The 20841-nt window shown below is 44.3% G+C and overlaps 1 protein-coding gene across 5 annotated transcripts in view; it reads left to right on the top strand.

Annotated features, from left to right (window-relative positions):
• LOC127637437 (IQ motif and SEC7 domain-containing protein 3-like) overlaps positions 1-20841 on the top strand; it is a 339913-nt gene that overhangs the window by 168902 nt on the left and 150170 nt on the right. The gene's annotated exons all lie outside the window — the stretch shown is intronic.

Genomic DNA, 20841 nt, shown 5'->3' with positions numbered 1-20841 from the left:
TTGCATTGTGAGCAGCTTTGAATTTGTGTGAAACACGTCAATGAACATTGACCTGAATTTATAGCCTCGGCTGGTGAAGATCATTAGATGCACCTGTGGCCAGGCTATAAAATAGAGGCGTCACCAGCATGTCGACAGATACCTTTTTCTGAAGAGCAGTCCTGGGACGTCCCAGTGCGGCAAAGCAGCGCAACATCTCATTCTGCCTTTTTCAGGGAACAAGGGTTACACATGTAACCCGAGACGTTCCCTTTACAAAAGGCTTCACTACGATGTTGCGCTGCTAAGCGCTACGGGGAACGCAATACCCACGCCGTCGCACTTGGGGCTGTCCGGACCCCTACGGTTGTGCAGTGTACTCACAAAAACGCGAGAGGTCTCAGACATGAGCTTGAGATGTCGACTCAAGGGCATAAGAGCCCGGAGTAGCATAAACATCTAAACCATTCAATTTTGATGAATGTGTGCAGAGAGGACCAGCCTGCCGCATCACAAACTTGTTCAGGCATGAGCTGAGATGTCGACTCAAGGACATAAGAGTCCGGAGTAGCAAAGCATCTAACCCATAAAGTTCGATGAATGTGTGCGAAGAGAACCCTATCGCAACACAAACTTGTCATAAAAACTGATGAATGTGAGCGGAGAGGACCAGCCTGCCGCATCACAAACTTGTTCAGGCATGAGCTGAGATGTCGACTCAAGGGCATAGGAGCCTGGAGTAGCATGAACATCCAAACTATAAAATCTGATGAATGTGTGCGGAGAGGACCAGCCTGCCGCATCACAAACTTGTTCAGGCATGAGCCTGTCATAAAAACTGAAGAATGTGCATGGAGAGGACCAGCCTGCCGCGTCACAAACTTGTTCAGGCATGAGTTTGGGATGTCGACTCAAGGACGTAAGAATCCGGAGTTGCAGAAACATCTAACCCATGAAGATTGATGAACGTGTGCAGAAAGGACCAGCCTGCCGCATCACGAATGTGTTCAGGCACGAGCCTGCCATAAAAAAACTGAAGAATGTGCGCGGAGAGGACCAGCCTGCCGCGTCACAAACCCATTCAGGCATGAGCTTGGGATGTTGACTCAAGGACGTAAGAGCCCGAAGTAGCATGAACATCCAAACTATAAAATCTGATGAATGTGTGCAGAGAAGACCAGCCTGCCGCATCACAAACCTGCTGCAGAGGGACCCCTCTAGCCAAGGCTTTAGAGGCGACGACCCCTCTGGTGGAGTGAGCCCTGACACCTACTGGCGAAGCTTGACCACGCGCCTCATAGGCCAGGGCAGTAGCATCCCTCACCCAATGTGACATAGTCTGCTTGGTAGCGGCTGCCCCCCTGTTGCGGCCCCCAAAGCAGACAAACAATTGCCCAGACTTACGCCACTGCTAGTGCGGTGGACATAAGTTTGAAGGGCACGGACTGGGCAGAGTCTGTGAAGACTTTCCTGCTCCGGTGTTAAAAACGGCGGGGAGCAGAAGGCTTCCAGAGTGACAGGGTGTAGTGTCGAAAAAGGCACCTTAGGAAGGTAGTCAGGATGAGGATGCAGGATAGCTTTGGCCATACCTGGGGCAAACTCTAAACAGGCCGGCAAAACAGACAGAGCCTGTAGATCCCCGATTCTCTTAAGAGAGGTAATCGCCACAAGAAAAACCAGCTTGAGAGTCAGAAGTCTATCAGACGCTGACTCTAGAGGTTCAAAGGGGGTTTCGGCCAGACCCTCCAGGACTATTGCTAAGTCACATGAGGGAGTTCTGGTCCTGACAGGAGGCCTCAGTCGCCTGGCTCCATGAATGAAGCGAGCGAGTAGAGGATGCCTCCCCAAAGGCGCCCCGTCCATCAAGGCGTGGCAAGCCGAAATGGCGGCCACATAAACCCTGAGAGTAGCGGGGCATATGCCTGCTGACAGTTTTTCCTGCAGAAAGTCCAGAACTGAAACAATTTGGCAGTTAACTGGATCTGCACCACCTTTCGAAGACACCCCATTTACTGGTGTAGATTCTTCTGGTGGGGGGAGCCCTAGCACTAAGAATGGTCTCGATAACTTCAGGCGACAGCCCTGTGTTCCTCAGTTGGTACCCTTCAGGGGCCAAACATGAAGTTTCCACAATTCGGGCCCGGGATGAAATATCGTCCCCTGTGCCTGAGACAGAAGGTCCCTCCTGTCCGGAATCAGCCAAGGCGAGCCGTCGAGGAGAGATATAATTTCTGAGAACCAAATCCTGTTCGGCCAGTGAGGTGCTATCAGTAAGAGGCAAGACCCTTGCTGGCGAACTCTGGCTAAGACTCCCGGGAGCAGAGAAACCGGGGGAAAAGCATACAGACACATTCTGGGCCATGTATGCGCCAACGCGTCCAGACCCAGGGGGGCTGGGTGACTCAGAGAGTAGAGGGGACATTGCGCAGTCTCTTGAGAGGCGAAGAGGTCCACTTCTGCTCTGTAAAATCTCTCCCAAATTTGTTGTACTACCTCGGGGTGGAGTTTCCACTCACCCCTCGGTATGTTTTGTCTGGACAGTAAATCTGCTCCCACATTTAGGCGTCCAGGGATGTAAATTGCCCTGAGTGACAGGAGCTTGCCCTGGGCCCAAAGGAGAATCCGATGTGCCAGCAAATTCAGGTGGCGAGAGCGTAGACCTCCTTGACGGTTTATGTAGGAGACTGCTGCTGTGTTGTCCACCCGCACAAGGACATGGCAGCCTCTCAGATGTCGGAGGAAGTATTTCAGGGCCAGAAATACCGCCATCAGCTCGAGGCAGTTGATGTGCCAATCGAGCTGATGACCCTTCCATTCCCCTTGGGCTGGACGACCACTTAAGATCGCACCCCAACCCGTCAGGGAGGCGTCTGTCGTTAGCATCCTGCGACGACATGACGTACCGAGAGTGGGACCCAAGGTAAGGAACCGGGGTCTGAGCCACATAGAAAGGGAACGAAGCGATCGGCGCGTAACCCTTATTTGCCTTAGGGGACTGGCCCTTGGATGAAATCCCCTGGCTTTTAGCCACAGCTGAAATGGTCTCATATGGAGAAGGCCCAAAGGAATCACCGTGGACGCAGACGCCATGAGACCTAGTATTCGTTGATACTGATGAACAGTGCAACTTTGACCTAGCCTGAGATTGCTCAGGGAGTTCTGGATGGAGCTGACACGAGCGGGAGACAACTGTGCCCACATCAAGAACGCTCTTCTGGACATTGAGTCTCAGACCCAGAGAACCTAGATGAGCCAAGATGATATCCCTGTGCTGAACTGCCAGTTCTTGAGATAGTGCTAGTATCAGCCAGTCGTCTAAATAATTCAGAATGCGGATGCCCTGGAGTCGCAAAGGAGCCAGTGCTGCATCCATGCATTTCGTGAATGTGCGGGGTGATAGGGCTAGGCCGATTGGAAGAACCCGATACTGGAAGGCTTCGTCCCCGAAAGCGAACCTCAGGAACTTCCTGTGCTGTGGCAGAATTACAAAATGGAAATATGCGTCCATGAGATCAATCGTGACCAGCCAATCGAGATGTTGGATCTGAGAAACGACCGACTTGACAGTTAGCATCTTGAACTTGAACACCCTGACCGAGCGGTTCAAGCCTCGAAGATCTAGAATCGGACGCAACCCCCCACCCTTCTTGGGAACCAGGAAGTATCTGCTGTAATAGCCTGACTCTTTCTCTGGAAGGGGAACATGTTCTATGGCCCCTTTTGCCAAGAGATTTTGTAGTTCTTTCCACAGTAGACATGCCTGCTCCGGTCTTACGGTAGTGGGAACCACACCGTTGAAACGCGGAGGGCGGCGAGCGAATTGAATTCTGTAGCCTCTTTCTACTGTCTTTAGAACCCACATAGAAATACCTGGCAGAAGTTTCCACGCTGCTAGGTTCTCTGAGATGGGTACTAATTTCAACACTTCCTGTTGAGGGGGTGTTGAGTGTTCCATATCCTGGACTAAGGCAGGAAGCAACGGTACACCCAACTCTTTGTTGGAAGCCTCTATCACCCGAAACACCAAAGGTGGTGGGAGTGAAGAGGTTTCGTGAGGGTATCGGGAGGGCCGAAGTGGATGATACATGCGCCCCGTCCCGAAGGGAACTACCCTCACAAAGTTGGGTACAAGAACGTCAGGGCTTCTTTCTTTTAGAGATCACAGCCCTGAGGTCCTCCTTGGGTGACTGCTGAGGGCGACGAGCCTGTCCCCAGTCCCTACGAGGGGGAGCACGACTCGCCACGCTCTGTTTTTGAGCTTCCTCCTAGCAGAGGCGGGGTGAGACTGGCTGGCCGACGGCCCCGCCCCCTGAGTGCGGTGAGGAAGAAACTGCCCAAAGGCTTCCTCATGGCTTTTCGCCTCCTGGAATCTGGAGATAACCATATTCATGGCATCTCCGAAGAGACCAGAAGGCGAAACCGGGGCATCGATTAAGAAAACTCTGTCCCTATCTCGGATGCCTGACAGGTTAAGCCATAAATGCCTCTCCGTACTGACTAAAGCGGACATAGACCAGCCAATGGCACGGGCTGACTGCTTGGTCGCGCGGAGAGACAAATCCGTAGCTCAACGAAGCTCTGAAAAGGCCTCTTCGTCGAGAGTTTCACCCGCACTCAGATCTTTTAGCAGGTCAGCCTGGTACGCCTGTAACACAGCCATGGTGTGCAGCGCAGCACCAGCCTGACCTGCCGCTTGATAAGCCCTCCCCACTAGCATGGAGGTAGTCCTGCATGGCTTAGAGTGGAGAGCAGGTTTTTTCAAGGACGATGCCGAACGATGCGAGAGATAACCCGCAAGTGTCTCTTCGACCGGCGGCATCCTCGAATACCCTCGCGCCTCAGCACCCACGATAGTCGAATATAACGACGTCGAGGGCACGTGAACGAGCGAGGTATAAGGGTTCCTCCACGAACGAGCAAGCTCATCGTGGAGGTCATCAAAGAAGGGAAGGGACTGATGAGGTGTTCCCTTCCCTTGGCCATCAGACAGAAATCTATCCTCTAATTTGGACCCCCCGTTTGGGGGTTTCTTGGTCACGTGGCCAGTCTAATTGAAGTCTGGCCACAGCACGAGTCACCACATCGAGTAACTCCTCAGAGGATTTTGCATCATGTTTTGAGTGCTCTGATGTGGGTAACTTGAAATCTATAGACCCAAGGGAATCGAGGTCCCCCTCCTGAACTGAAGAGGCGCCCGAGCGCGCTTCAAGAACACGAGAAGGACCAGCCGGATCTGGGAGAGCGCTGAGCGAAAGGGACGCACCCGTCTCTCGCTCCTCAGCCAGATCCATACGAGAGCCCCACAAATGAAGTGCGGGTGCTGGCTCTCGGAAGCGAGGCGAGCGCGAAGCATCCCGACCGAAAGAAGGTCACAATGCGCGCACTCGCCCCGCCCCAACGCGAGAGCCGTGTGCTCTTCCCCCAAACAAACAAAGCAAAACTCATGCGTGTCCTTGTTCGTCATGAGACGTTGACAAGGAAACACGCATCGTTTGCTCTGTTTCTCCGTCATTCTCTCTTTTTTCTTTTTTTTATATATAAATATATATACTCTTTCAGAGCAGAGAGAGAAAGAAAGAAAGTTCTGCGCACTGCCTAACAATTTCTAACTCCTAACAAAGAGGGAAGAACGTTTTCTAGCAGGTTGTGAGACACACAGCATAGTATGCTCTGAATGAAAAATATCTGTCGACACGCTGGTGACGCCTCTATTTTATAGCCTGGCCACAGGTGCATCTAATGATCTTCACCAGCCGAGGCTATAAATTCAGGTCAATGTTCATTGACGTGTTTCACACACATTCACAGCTGCTCACAATGCAAGATTGTTCCCCGTAGCGCTTAGCAGCGCAACATCGTAGTGAAGCCTTTTGTAAAGGGAACACAAATTATTTCAGAATTACAATGACCCTTTTAAAACAACACAAAAAAAAATCCTTCCTGGTTACTTTCATAACCTCCCTTCCCTGATGGAGGCAACGACATGTTGTGTCGATGTAGTGACACTAGGGGTCGCCCTTGGGAGCCCCAAACACCTCTGAACTTTGAGAAAAGGCCAATGGGAATTGGCGAGTGGAATATGCATGCCACTCCTTTACTCGCCATAAGTGTCCGTGCCCAAGGGGAAGACACAACGGAGACCATATCCTGCCTGAAGGGGAGGCAATTGTGTGGAAATACATCACATCATCTTACCGAGTTTTGTCGGCAGTAGCATGTGGAGAAGTCCCCGTGGTAGGTCCTACCCAGAGGGGAATCTGCTCTACAAACACGGTCTCTTCAGACCTTATACTGTAACTCTGCATGAACTATGCATTAGCTTCTAAGATGTTAGAATGAAGAAATTAGATATAATTGAAGCTGTGTGACCTAACTGAACTCTTTTCTTAACATGAAAAATAAAAACAGTATAAATAAAAAACATTTTACAACACTAAATTCTTCTTAGTCTTATTTTTTTATGTGCAAACAAAAGTGCTAAAAGTGCAAACAGAGACCGACCAGATCTTTCTTCATGCACGATACAGAGCTAAGAGATGGTTACAACTACACAGCCCAGCCTAAGATATGGTCATTTTCTTTTTCAAGAATATAAGCATGTATACGTTTTCTGGCAGTAACCTGTCTCCTGCAGTTGAAAAGACACACTCACTTGGAACAGATGTAGCAGGGATGGAAAGGTATGCTTTGGCAAGTGGAGACAGCAAAGGATACTGAGAGCAATTTTCTCTCCATCATTTCAGAGGGCAGCTACTGAGTGGGATAGAGGCCTCTCTTCTGTAGAGTTAAATTTCCCTCTCGATCCCTCTGTTGGACTGTTTGGGCTCAGTAGAGAAAGAGTCCACTAGCAGACCCTCAAGCGCCATCTTCTTGGAAGCAGGTTCTGTTAGTTCTGGCTCAGCTCCCAGAGCCACCTCTCCACCATGTGTGGGATAGTGGGCTCCACCTGCTCCCTCTTCTCCCCTCTCCTCAGCTGTTGTCTTTGAACAGCAGAAACACTGGCGTTAATCTTAATAAGTAGCAAAGAGCCCCCCTCTCCCTCTCCGAACACACACACACGGATGCTCTCATGTTTCTAACACATTCACACACATACACACTCAAAAGAAGGAAAGCAATTTAATTAGATTTATACCTGATTTTGCTGCAACTGTTTCGCCCTCTTCTATACCCTCAGAAAGACGGCCTCACACTGGTTATGGTCTAGCACAGTGGTTCTCAACCGGGGGGGGGGCGGCGCGGACACTCTCCCAGCGGGCGCGAGTAGGCTACGATGGAAGAGAAAAAAAACTGGAAAAAAAATTTTTTGGCCAAATTTTTTTTATCACTAAACTACTGTCATAAAAAGTTATAGTTTTGTATATACATAACTCCTGAATAAAAATTAAAATGTGTTTGGACTGATTAAAAAAAAAAAAGTTTTGAACAAATTTGATTGGTTTGTCGATAGTGAGCGCAAATGCAGCTGATAAGCATAAGCGGTTTCATTGAGCGAGTCATTGAGTCGTTCATTCAAACGATTCGTTCAAACGGCCGATTCATCAAGAATGAGACAGATGTTTGTGAATGGGTCATTGAATCTTTGACTCAACCGATTCGTTCACAACACTGAATCATTCAAAACACGATTGAGTATTGCTGTGAGATGCGCTATGCTAAATAAATAACAATACATTTTTGTAACAGCAATATCTCCAAGTTTTGTTTTTCACTGTAAAAATGTCATGATTTGCCAATGCAAAGAGAGTGTCGCCACCTTTTCCCCCCACTTCAAGCACTGATTATAACACAAACAAATCATCCTCCTGGCGTTTTTTTTTTTTTTGTCAAAAGCGACAAATCCAGCGACTTTTACTGGTGTTTTTGGAGACTTCTGTGGTGTTTGGAGACTCGAAAGCACGAATCACTCTGCAGTTAGGCCTACTGTGCTCAACGAACAGCGGGTGCTGCTGTGAGCCCCTCTCCCATCCAAAAGCACTCACAGGCGGTCAGTCTCTCAGTAGCCTCGAGCAGCAGTCAGAGCAGAGAGGAGACACACACCCCTCCGCGTCCAGGCTGCAAATGAATCGCGCATGCGCATGGCCGCCGCCGTTCCCGCCCTGGCTTACAGAGTGGGGTATAAATGTAAATGTTCACTCACTCTCACACAAAAATAAATCACTGCATTTAAATTGACTCACGACATAGCTTTCCATTCACTCTAGTCTAGTCTCTTGCCAAGTTCGCTTGTGCCAGCTCTCGCTAGTCTTATCAATCTCGATTTACATAGGCCTTTACTACAAAACCCCAACAGTCTTTTTAAAGACTAAACCCACAAACATTCTTTTTTAAGATTAGATCAAATCTCAGCCCTAGCCAGTATTCTTTTTTTAACTGCTAGGCAGTAGCTACACTTAGCTAAAACTACCCACACGACTAAGACACACACACACACACTGACGAGGACTACAATCGTTAAGTATTAAAATAAAATCTGAAATGTCTGCAAAATAATTATTTTGTTCATTTAATTAAAGATTGTGCCTAAGTCCCGACTGATTAGCCACTGATACGTCTCTCAACATACACCACACACACAGTTACATATTGCCTAAACTTTATTTAAAACACATCAAAATGGAGAAATTTCTTGTGAGGACCAACAAGCCAACTGACGCACCACCAGCTGCAAAAAAGCTTCGAAGGTACGATGAAGCATACTTGCAATTTGGGTTTACACAGTCATGGCTGATCTGAGACCTCAGTGTGTCGTGTGTGCCGAGATGCTGGCAAACGACAGTATGAACCCCTGCAAATTAAAAAGGCACCTCGAAACAAAGCATGCTGGCATTAAAAATAAACCAGCTGAATATTTTAAAAGAAAGCTTGATGGCCTCCATCAGCAACAGGCCAACCATTTCAGTGCACAGCACTGTGTCTAAACAGTGTTTGGAGGCATCGTATGTAGTGGCCAAAAGGATCGGTAAACTGGGTAAACCGCATACAATCGCCGAGACTCTCATTTTGCTGGCAGCGCAAGACATGTGCAGAATAATAATTCGGTGCAGTACCACTGTCCAATGACACAGTCGCTAGGAGAATTGTAGACATGTCCAATGATATCAGAGAGCAACTGATAGAGTTCGTAAAAAAGAGTCCTTACTACGCGCTGCAGCTGGACGAATCCACTGATATTGCTGGGCGGGCACAGCTCCTCACCTATGTCAGGTATCTGCAGGACAAGGCGATTGAGGAGGATGTCCTGTTTTGCCGGCCTCTTCAGTCGCACACTACAGGAGAAGCCATTTTCTTTGCAAGGTCGCGAAACTCATATTTTGCTCCTTGCAGACAAAGTGCATGCCTTCACACAAAAACTAGACCTCTGGCATGGCCGCATCAGTCGAGGGAACTGAGACATGTTCCCCAGCCTTGCAGACTTTATCACTGATGCAGGCACGTCACACGATTTCTCCTCCCTATTTCAATCAGCGTCTGAGCACCTGTCAGCAATGAGAAAACAATTTGCGACGTACTTTAAAGAGGATTATCGCTCTTTTGCGTGGGTTCGAGATCTGTTTGTGTGCACAGCAAACGAGCTATCAATTGATATGCAGGAACAGCTGTGAGTGAAGAGTGACAGTAGACTGAAGGAACTCTTTAGCTCCTGCCCTCTTTCGTCATTCTGGGCATTTCTGGGCAAAAAATGACTGCACTCAATACGAAATACCGTAATCGTGCACAAATCGAGGATGATTTGAGGCTATGTTTATCAAACATTGAGCCAAGAATTGAGGATCTTTGCAAGGCAAAGCAGGCTCAGGTCTCACATTAACATCACCTACCAGCAAGCTTCTGTAAAAAATGCAGATGATGCCTACTATTAGGCCTAGTAATAATAACAATAATAAAGCATAAATTAATATCAGAGGTCTGGTGCCAATTCCCAATTATAGCAATAGCCTAGTAATGCTAATAGGCCTACTGATGATGATAATAATAATAATAATAACAACAATAAAGCATGTAACCTCATATAATTATATAATAATAATAATAATGCCTGCAAGCTCACATTAGAAGTCTGGTGCTACTGCCAATTATAATAATAATAATAATAACAACAATAAAGCATGGGGCGGGGCGGTGGGCACTGGGGTCCATGCTGGAGCTGAAAGCTGGGCCCAGGTTGAGGCGGAGCTACCTGTTATTTAGTCGCAGGGGGATGCCCTCGGCGAGCAGGCGAGGCGCCGAAAACTGCTGGGTGAAGTCGTCGTCGATGGTGTCACCGAAGAGGCCAAGCTGGGAGACGGGGCATTGAGAAAGCGCGCCTTGTCAACGTTGCGCATCTCGACCATGTTCAGCCAGAGGTGATGCTCCTGGACCACAAGGGTGGCCTCTGTGTACCTGTGGGCCGCCCCGCCATCCAGAGTGGTGAGAGCGGACAAGCGGATTACCCCTCCACGACCACGATCACGTCAGCTCGTCATGCAATTCCGGGAAGAACGGAACCGGGGGGTCCGAGAAACCGATCGAGTAGCCGTGAGGGGGGACAGAGGTTTCCAGTCCAGCCTCGCACTCATGGCGGCCCGGGAAAGCATAGCGGACATCTGCGCGTCAGCCTCAGACTGGCGAGCAGACCCGAAGGTGGCAGCCCAGACGAGTCATCAGCATCAGACGATGCTGTGACGCTCTCCGATGTATCGTCATCCAATTCCGGGGGCTCAAGGGAGAATGACGGTTGTCCGCGAGGTGAGCCGTACTCATCCCGAGTGACAGAAGGGGAACAAACAGTTTTTACTTATGTTTGCCAGATAACAATTTTTATTTAACTATTTAGTTATTCACTTTAATTATTCATAATTCTGCCCTCATTTTATATGTGCTTCCGAAAACATTTCAGATTATCAGCAATATAACAGCAAGATTGCAGCATAATAAGGACCAGTGAGTAGAACCTTTTCATAAAATGTGCAGCCTGATCTTTTGAAAATGTTGTCACTGTGGCAACGTTTTTTTCAAAATGATATTGTGACGTTCTTTATAGAATCGCGGCAGTACAATTCCGGGAAGAATTGTAAAATGTACACTGTGTGGAGCCAAAAGCAAGATAAATGTTCTCACAAACAGATGAGGTTTTTAAGGTTAATTGTCCTGTTTAAAACAACAAAACCAACCTCTGTATCCTAAACCTTAAACCTAAACCTAAACAATAGTGTCATGAAAGCGAATGTGAGATGAAAAACACAATTGCTGAAGCAACCATATCATTTTGTGGTCCTTCTATGACATTTTCGACTCACATTCTCACAAGATAGACAAGATATTGTATATAATGTGTCTTGATATAGCTGCATTCAGCTGATATAGCTGGCTTGAGGGGGCCCCGGAGAGGGGGGCCCAAAGAAAGGCTGTTCCATATTGTAGAGTGCATCTAAACGAGTTCAGCAAGAGACGTGGTTATAAAAATGTAGATGGTGAGAATTATTGGGGTAGCACATGCTGATGGAATACTTTTTTGTCCCTTATAGCTTGCTGTAGTCACCCATTACCATAGCGCTGACACCAACACTTCAGCACACTCATTACTTATGCAGCTTGTCTCATTCACACATGTGTTATCAGTCAGGTCATGTGCTTGACCCCCATTTATCTAACCAAGGGCCTACCTTGTAAATTTTGTAAACCTGTATTTTGAGATTTGTAGATTTGAGGTATTATTCTTGTCTGTAGCAAAAATTGGGAGGGACTAGTAACATGGTGAATTTGAATAGTTAGGGTTAGGAATTTGTTCAATATGCTTACCTTAGCAAACACCACTATTTACAGATATAGGCCCTACTGATAGTTGAACAATGATCGGTGGTGGGTGTAATCCAATTTCAAATTAATTAGCTACAGTAATCGAATTACTGATAAAGACTTTCCCGTTCACAAACAAACCTCATTCTTAAACGGGTCAAGGCATACTCTTATTTATTTAAAATATATATAGATATTTTGTTATTATCCCTGTTTTCCACTTATGAATGTTAGTAAAACATAATTTAGAAATACATGGTCATGTCTCTGGCCCTCTGACTGCAATGCTTGGTTTCCGGTTCTTTTCCTCTTTAAGAATTAAAGATGCACTCAGTAACTTTTGTCTTTGTGTCATCTTGGACTTACATTGACAAACAACAGGACTGTTACTGATATTAAGCAAGTATTATTTGGCTGGTCATGTTATTCTAGCATATCAGCCCCCATGTGTGGACCCTCTCCATTTTGAATAAAACAGCTTTTATAAGGTTACTGTTATGACTGGAGGCTTAATTTTAATGTGAGTGGCCAAGATTTCGTACATATATTGCAAAATTACAGTTTATGTCAACTTTTTTAATGATGAAAAAATTACTGAGTTAACAAGCGGGAACATTTTGAGTGAGAAGAGAACAAAGTCCCTTTGGAAGGGATGCAGCACAAATGCATCAGTGTCAGCAGCTCAGGTTAAGAGTGTTGGTGTCATGTAAGATGTCAGTATATAACTAAACATGCAATATTTTCCCACTATTTTATGATTGAAATGTTGTACAGACCAACAGTAATTTCCAATGGTGCAAACTATTCACCATTTGGTGAAATATGCTGTTTTGAATTTAAAACATTTCACATACTGTACATGATTCGTATGTCATTCATAATTGTGAAAACAGCATATAAGGCTTAAGAAAAACAGTGAATGTGTGTATATTGTAAGGAATTTAATGAATGTGGTTATCTGGTAAGTTTCTGAAGTATCTTTTTAGAAAATTCACTTGATATTGTCTTGATAATGATCGATAACACAAAGTAGAGCGTTTTCACCCTCAGATTAAAACTAGAACACGGTAAGACTTGTGGCTTCAATTGAGTTTTTAGGTTTTGGCAAGGACAGTCATATATTTTTTAAAGCAAATATTATTAAGTAATCATTTAAAATCAATTTAAGATTGTCTAAATATGTCTTTAATTAATTCAGAATTTTGCACAGCATCTCCAATGGGTCTTCTCTTAGAAGAGACCATTTTATTTTGAGGATGAGCCACCAGTTATAGTTCACCTAAAAATTTAAAATGTTCTTTTACTCAACCATTTACTCACCCTTACGTTTTTCAAAACCCACATGCTGTTACTTTTTCTTGGAACATAAAAATATATATTTTTGTATATTTTAAAATATATATATCCATATGACCTGTGCATTATATGACTTGTGCAAAACAAAAATTATAAAATTTTGGGACTTAATCGCATTTAAAGCCTTTATTCAGAACATAATTGCATTCACAGCCTTTACTATTTTACAGGACCAAAGAGAACCATTATATTTCTGACCTCAACACCCGCAACCCCCCACCCCAAAATGGTTTGGCCCCCCCAATGTTCAAGACATAGTCACGGCCGTGATTATACATTGTATATACTCTACTCCCATCTAATGAGGTACTTCAACTTGGAAATTAACATTACTTGCGTTTGAACATAATTTTTTTCAGACCAATTATGTCCATTTCCGTTTAAGCAAAGATTTGTGGGTTGTGCATGTCCACAAAGGATCCATCTCAAGCATCCTCAAAATTCCTGTGAAAGAAGGTTGCATTCGAAGGCTGCATTCAGAGTGTCCTCCTTGCTTTTCTGAAATGAGACAGCCTCGATGACTCATGCGGTCGACAAATATGACCTCCGGAGAACACAGCCTTCTAAACGAGACACAGCCAATATCAGAATGCATTTAAAAAAAGAGTTGTGAAAATTTTTATCCAACATTGCTGACGAAGTTAACTTTCAAATATACTGCAAGTACATATAAATGTAGTTCCCCGTCTGTGGCTCACTTCAACGTTGTGTTGAAGAAGCGACACTAGGGGTCTCTCTTGAGCGCCGAATATACATCTGATCTATGAAAAAAGGCCAATGAGAAGTAGGTGGACAGAATTTGCATGTCCCACCCCCGGACATATAGGTATAAAGGCGGGGAAATGCGTCTGTTTCATTCACAAATTTTCTTCTGAGCCGATGGTCGTGTATGCAGCGAGTTGCGAGTCACACACCTGCTCTTTTTTCATTAGATTGTTCTTCACTGTTGTGAAACCCTTTTTAAACAGCAGATCAACATCAAAGTTAACCTTTTTACCAAAAGGGTTTTTTGTAGATTTCTATATGGGTTGCATAAATTATGATTTTGATTTGAACACAGGGCGAGTAATTGGAGAGTCTCTATTCCTCCTCCTACTCCTGTAGGAGTATCACTTAAGTTTGTTGTTTGTTTATACCATGGACGCAATTGCAGATTCCGATAGAATCGAAATAAGTCTATCTTAGTTTTAAGCTCTATTTTTATTGCGATTTTAAACTCTGTTGTTACACTTGTAGGGCAAATGAGAGAATTTTTGACAAAAACTGTACTGCATCATCCGTTAATGAAACTCCTGATATATTTACTACAGTGTCTATTTGGTAAAGCTGCGTGTGGCGGGACATTGGATGTTGTAATCATCATCATTGCCGGTCAGATTCAAGGAGACTGAGCGTTCAGTGCGTTGTGACCTCCTTGCTGCATACCATTTCTGTTTACTGTATGCAGATATTTTCACCTGTTCCTCTTACCTCTGGTCAAATGTGCTGTTGGATCTACATCAGCTGCTTTCTCCTTCTCTGCACGGCAGTGCAGTTTGCCCCTGGGCGCTTCGACAGAGTTTTATAAAAGAGTGATTTTCTCTAAAAGAGTATTTTCCTCTTAAAAGAGCAATACACAGTGGTGTTGAACGTCCTTTTCAGGACGCGTCTTTGTAAAGATGCCTCTCCGCCCCTGTGTAGTTTCTGGATGTGGTAGAGTGCGCTCCGCTTCAGACGGCCACAGGCACTGTCTCGTGTGTCTGGGCTGCGATCACACCAAGGCAGCGTTTGTGGATGGTTCATGTTCTCACTGCGAGAACATGACCATGCTCCTCCTTCCCACAGGATTGAGGATGACGCGGCTGGTGATGGAGGCGATCCGGGGATGGCAGCGGGCACGGTTTCGGCAGGTATGTCCCCGCGAACCTCCCGCCCCCCGGCACGCTCGTTGACTTCCGTTTGGGCTCGAGGCAACAGCGGCTCGCCTCACAGCAGCTCGGCCTGCCTATTCTCTTGAGCCCCCCCGAGCTGGATGAGCTCGCCGCTGCATCGGAGAGCGGTACGGCATCTGACATGGAGGACACGCCCAGGCTGAGGCTGACGCCCAGATGTCCGACATGCTTGCCTGGGCCACCACCAGCGTTGGGTTGGACTGGAACCCTCCGTCGTCCCCACAGCCATCGTGGCTGGATGATTGTTTCCTGGGGTCTGCACTCCGCTCACAGCCATGATGAGCTGATGACTGCATGGAGAGCACCCCTCTCTACTCGTCACAAAGCCCCTTGCTCATACACTCTCACTACCCTCGACGGCAGAGTGGCCCACGGGTACATGCGATTCCTCAGGTGGACAGGGCGGTTGCGATCCACCTATGCCCTGTGCTCCCCTCCAAGGCCTGTAGGACGACATCATCATTGACCGCCAAAGCCTATAGTGTCACCGGACAGCCCGCTTCCGCCCTGCATGCCATGGCCCTCCTGCAAGTCCACCAGGCCAAGGCACTTAAAGATCTGCACGAGGGTAGTCCTGTGTACCATGCTGTTTGATTTGATCAAGACATGTTTGCCCTGAACTAGTGGGAGAAACTTCCGCAGGGCAAAGAAAACAGTCAGCAACTCCATGCAGTTGATGTGTCAGCGCAGCGGGGCCCCTTTCCAACGGCCCGCAGCTGCGTGCCCATTGCACATGGCGCCCCAACCCAATCTGGAGGTACGTCAACTACCTCCGGGGTACAGTCTCCTTATGTGACCTAAAAGCCCATATGTGTATTTCGCCACAATTACTCTCAGGGTGGGTGTGGTCTCCGCAGGGTCTTTTCCCCCTGAAAGAATGGGAAACTGGGTAAGACCCCCTTCCCACGATGCATGTAAGGGCCCCAGCCATTTTGATCTATGCGAGAAACATAGAGAGAAAAGAGGCCCGGCTAGGCTCGGCCCGTTCCCAGGTTGGCAAGCATTGCCTTGTTCCCCTGTCTAGGGTAACTATAAGGGTTCCGACAACTTAATGGGGCATCGGGGAAGGGTACGTGCAGTCTGATACAGCTGGTCGTTTTGGCACGTCAAGTACAAATTCTGTCCGCCAACTTCTCATTGGACTTTTTTCATAGATCAGAGGTATATTCGACGCTCAAGAGAGACCCCTAGTGTCGCTTTTTCGACACAACGTCTTGTTCCCTCCATCAGGGAACGAAGGTTACATCCGTAACCTAGACGTTTTATCTTAACAACTATGCTAACATTAAACTCTACTGGAGAGCACTATTTGGGTGAGCAATATTTGGGTAACGTGCATAGTTTCTGTCTATGTAGAGCACTATACAAATCTGTCACTTATTAGGTACCATGGCAATAAGGTTGAACCCTTAGAAGTCAGCTGCCTAGGCAGTAAGCAGCAGTGTTGGGGCAGCTACTTTGAAACAGCTCAAAGCTTACAGTAAATTAGTTAAACTACAGTCAAGCTACTCTTTTAAAAAGGTAGTTAGCTACACTAGCTACTAACAAAAATTTGCCAACTACATTGAGGCTATTAAAATATATATATATTTTTTTAGATATATTGAAATCAAATGATAATTAATTTTGCAATCAGATGTGATAGTTAGGTATAGTTAATTAGTGTAACATTTCCTTGTGTAAACTAACCATGGTTTTACTACAGTTACCATAGTTTAACCATGGTACTATAGTAACCACAGTCATGGTTACAACAATAATAAAAACCATGGTTAATTTCCATAAGGGTTAAACAAATAGGGAGACAGCATACATTTTTACATAAATCTTTACTTTACCTACACTAATAAACTTGAAAACACCCTTTTTTTATATATACAGTAACACCCTTACAAAAATCTAAACTAGCCACAAACTTGCCTCAAATATTCTACTTTTTATTTTCACATGCAAATCAGCTTTTGATTCGATGGAAATGTTTGACAGATGTATGCAGCTCTTCGCTGGTAGTAGTGAACCTCTGGCAAACCTTTGTCAACAATGGACAATTTTCCGGAAGTTTGCCTCAATGCTTGTGAAAATTATCAGTGGTAAATATGCGACAAGTTTTCAGCAAATTTGCCATGAACTTGTGACGAAGCAGGCAGAGAATGAGGATCTAAGTGCAGCTGTTTATTTAGAACAAAGAAAAACACGGGAAACCTGGCAAAGGGCATACCAAAACATGCAAGAACTCACAAAGCAAACAAGAAAACTAAGGGCTTAAATACACAAAAGGAACAAACAAGGGAATGAGGAACACCTGGGGAAACAATTACGCCACCACCACTGGGGGAGTGGTGGTGGCGTAGTGGGCTAATGCACACAAATGTTAATCAGAAGGTCATTGGTTTGATCCCCACAGCCACCACCATTGTGTCCTTGAGTAAGGCACTTAACTCCAGGTTGCTCCGGGGGGATTGTCCCTGTAATTGCACTGTAAGTCGCTTTGGATAAAAGCGTCTGCCAAATGCATAAATGTAAATGTAAATGTAAAAACCAAACAGGAACTAAACTAAACTTCAACATAAAAGCTCAAAAGACAACAGAGACCATGACAGAACTCCCTATATTTGTACAGGTAAATTGATAACCTAAAAATGTAGCTTCAAAACAGAAGGCAAAGTCCATTTCAAGTGAATCACTGAATAATTTATGTGAACTAGTTTGTTTAAATTAACTGTCCAAAAGAACTGACTCACTTCAATGTTTTGGATTTCCCAGCAATATATTTGAGGACGGTTATGGTGAGGGTGTTTGATTTCACCCTCGGCTCCATTGCTCAGTTCACAAAACAATCAAATAAACTGCATTTTATGAAGCTACTGCACTATACTTGTTGAAAGATGTAGCTTGTTGCTGGGAAATATACACTTTTGTAAAAAAAGTTGAACTAGAGTCACGCAACTAAAACAAATTATTTAAAGGAATTGTTCACCCAAAATTGAAAATTTGCTGATAATTTACTCCCCCACAGGCCATCCAAGATGAATCTTAATCAAAACAGAATTTAAGATTTTTAGGATTTCATTTCAGGCCTCCTTCTTTAAACAATGCAAGTGAATGTCCTTTATTTTTTGACAGTCCAAAATGCATATTTAGGTTGCATCAAAATAATCCACACTACTCCAGTCGACAAATAAAGATCTTCTGAACCCAAACTATTGATTATTTTAAGAAAAAACAATACTTTTGTTCGTGACAGTTACCCACAAGATGTCTCTATGTCTCCTCGGTAACACGCTCATCAAGCCACGTGATAAGATGCACGTGTTGACGGTCTCAGATGTGGAGGCAACTGAGATTCGTCCTCTGCCACCCTGATTGAAGCGAGTCACCACGCCACCAGAACTTAGAGTACATTGGGAATTGTACTGCCCCCCCCCACCCCCCTTCCACAATATTTATAACATGATCATTGAAGCATGTAAATGCTTCACGCTGCAAACCCCCAAATCTACGCTATTTGTGCACACCTCAGAAAAAATATTTTTGCATTTAAGTCCTCCTGGAAAGTTTGTAATTATGAGGTTGACAGAAATATGATTTGATGCATGTTTCAAGGACTTTCAGTTGGAAAGAATTGGAAAGACCTGTTTTACTATTTCATATTCTGTCTCACTGTTTCACTTACTGACAAAGACAAGCTTTTTTCGCACCAATTCAACAACATCAAGATCGAAGCCACACATTGGGTGTGTTATTAATACGTTATCTATCTTTTATTTTATTTTTTTCGTAACACCTCATATACTGTAATCATGTTGCACATGTCGGTCGCCTCATAAACCACATTATTGGTTCTTTTTTTCTGCCAAACTTAATTTTCTACAGTACTTGATTCATCTACAGTACAAAATATGGATACAAATTAAGCTAAATTACTACCAATACAAATCTGCTACTACCAATACAAATCTGCTACCACCATGGTTCTTTAATTGCCATGTCTCCAAATTGGAATGTCTGGGCACTTTCTGGCTGTGTTTATATTTTCTTAATTTGTGGCACTTATTTGTTAAAACAGACTCTATGAAGACTTTGGTTGGGACATGTTTCTGTTGTCTATCCTGTTATAGTTACAGAAGTGTAGAAACATTGGTGCTATCTGTGTTACCATAAGCATGCCTACATTCCAAGAAGAATAATGCATTACTAAGAAGGAAAGTTTTTTTTCTCTTTTTATTCTGAGGCTGAATGTATTAGAAGTATTCTCTGAACTCTAGTATTACTTGGTCAATCCTTTTACCCCTTGAGGATATCCCATATGTGTGTGCCACACAGCATATGTGCCCTGTAATGCTCTGATTTCATGCTCACTGACTACTGTCTTATCACCTTAGCCATTTCTACTAGGTAGATAACTAGGAGATTATCTTTATCGCTCCTTTCAATCCCACCAGTAATGCCAAAAATGCTTGTTGAAATAATATACAGGCACTTCTCAGACTGCAAGCCACAGATAAACATGGTTCAATGTATTTTATTTTTCCCAGTATTTATAGGTTAATTCTTTCATACAATCTTTTAAACCCCAATTGTGTCTAAGTATGTAGGTTTTTTCAGGGTTTCTTTATATTCTGAAGTGTGTGCACCAGGCAAGCCATAACATCATGCCATTTTGTGTAAGGCTGAGATTAAGAACAGCTCACTTGCTTCTGTTTTGACAGAGAAACCACAATATCTCTGGTCTAAAAACCAAGTGAATGACCTTGCAGTCTACTGTCTACATAGGATGCTACCTTCAAAGGCAACATCCTAACATAAATGAAACCTCGCAAGTGACTGATTTGACATGTTCTTCAAGGGTAGCTGCTCAGTGCAACTCACAAATAGGGCTCCTGTTGTGAAGTGCATTTCTGATGCAACTCTCATTTGATTCCAGTAGAGTTTGATGTTAGTATGTTGCTACGCTAACAACACATTACTCTAATAAGTATAAAAATACAATGCACACACAAATATTGGATCAAATATTCCATTGTTTATTAAACTGAACTGTTTTTTAGATCATTTTTGGTATTGCATAGACTATGTTGACTTTTTGAACGTGAAGCACTCTTCAGACACAGTTAGAGTTGCCAACTTTCTACCAGCCAAATGCTGGACTTTCAAGTTCTTAATACAGGAAGAAAGAAAATTTCAGTGGGGCTCCTGGCTCCGCAAACCTCTGTGCAATGGTTAAAGAGGTCCACCTAGAGCCTATTTGCATATGAAAGGAATAATATATATATAGCATGGATGCAAAAATGCATTCGGTGTGAACAGACCCTAAAACTTTTAAATGAAAACTGCTTTAATTCAACAACTTGGAAGAACCACATTTTATTTTATCAATCTTCACTTTTAATTAATGCTTTTATTTATTTTTTTTTTTTTTTTTGCCAAAAGAACAAAGCTTCAATCAGTGGAGAAATACAATATTTTTCTGTCAAGCATTTTCTTCCTCATAATTAAGCTTAAGCATTTTCCATGTTTTTAGCTCAACAAACCAGCTTTCCATTTAAAACTGGGATCATCAGTTTGTAGTCAGTACATTTATAATGTGTTAAAAATTGTATACCACACACACACACACACACACACAAGGTCTTATTACAAATCTTAGTATTATTTTAAAAAACCATGCATTAAAATTATTATTATTTTTTTTTTATGGGAGAGAAAACACTTAAAATGACAATGGTGTATTTCAACTTAGATTACAGAATCATTGTTTTGGCAGTACATTTAATCAAGAATGAAATGTAAGAAAATT

The sequence above is a fragment of the Xyrauchen texanus genome, chromosome 45, assembly GCF_025860055.1.
Source record: "Xyrauchen texanus isolate HMW12.3.18 chromosome 45, RBS_HiC_50CHRs, whole genome shotgun sequence".
Lineage (NCBI taxonomy): Eukaryota > Metazoa > Chordata > Actinopteri > Cypriniformes > Catostomidae > Xyrauchen > Xyrauchen texanus.
Note: the sequence above shows the minus strand (reverse complement) of the source record. Positions and strands in the feature narration are given on the sequence as shown.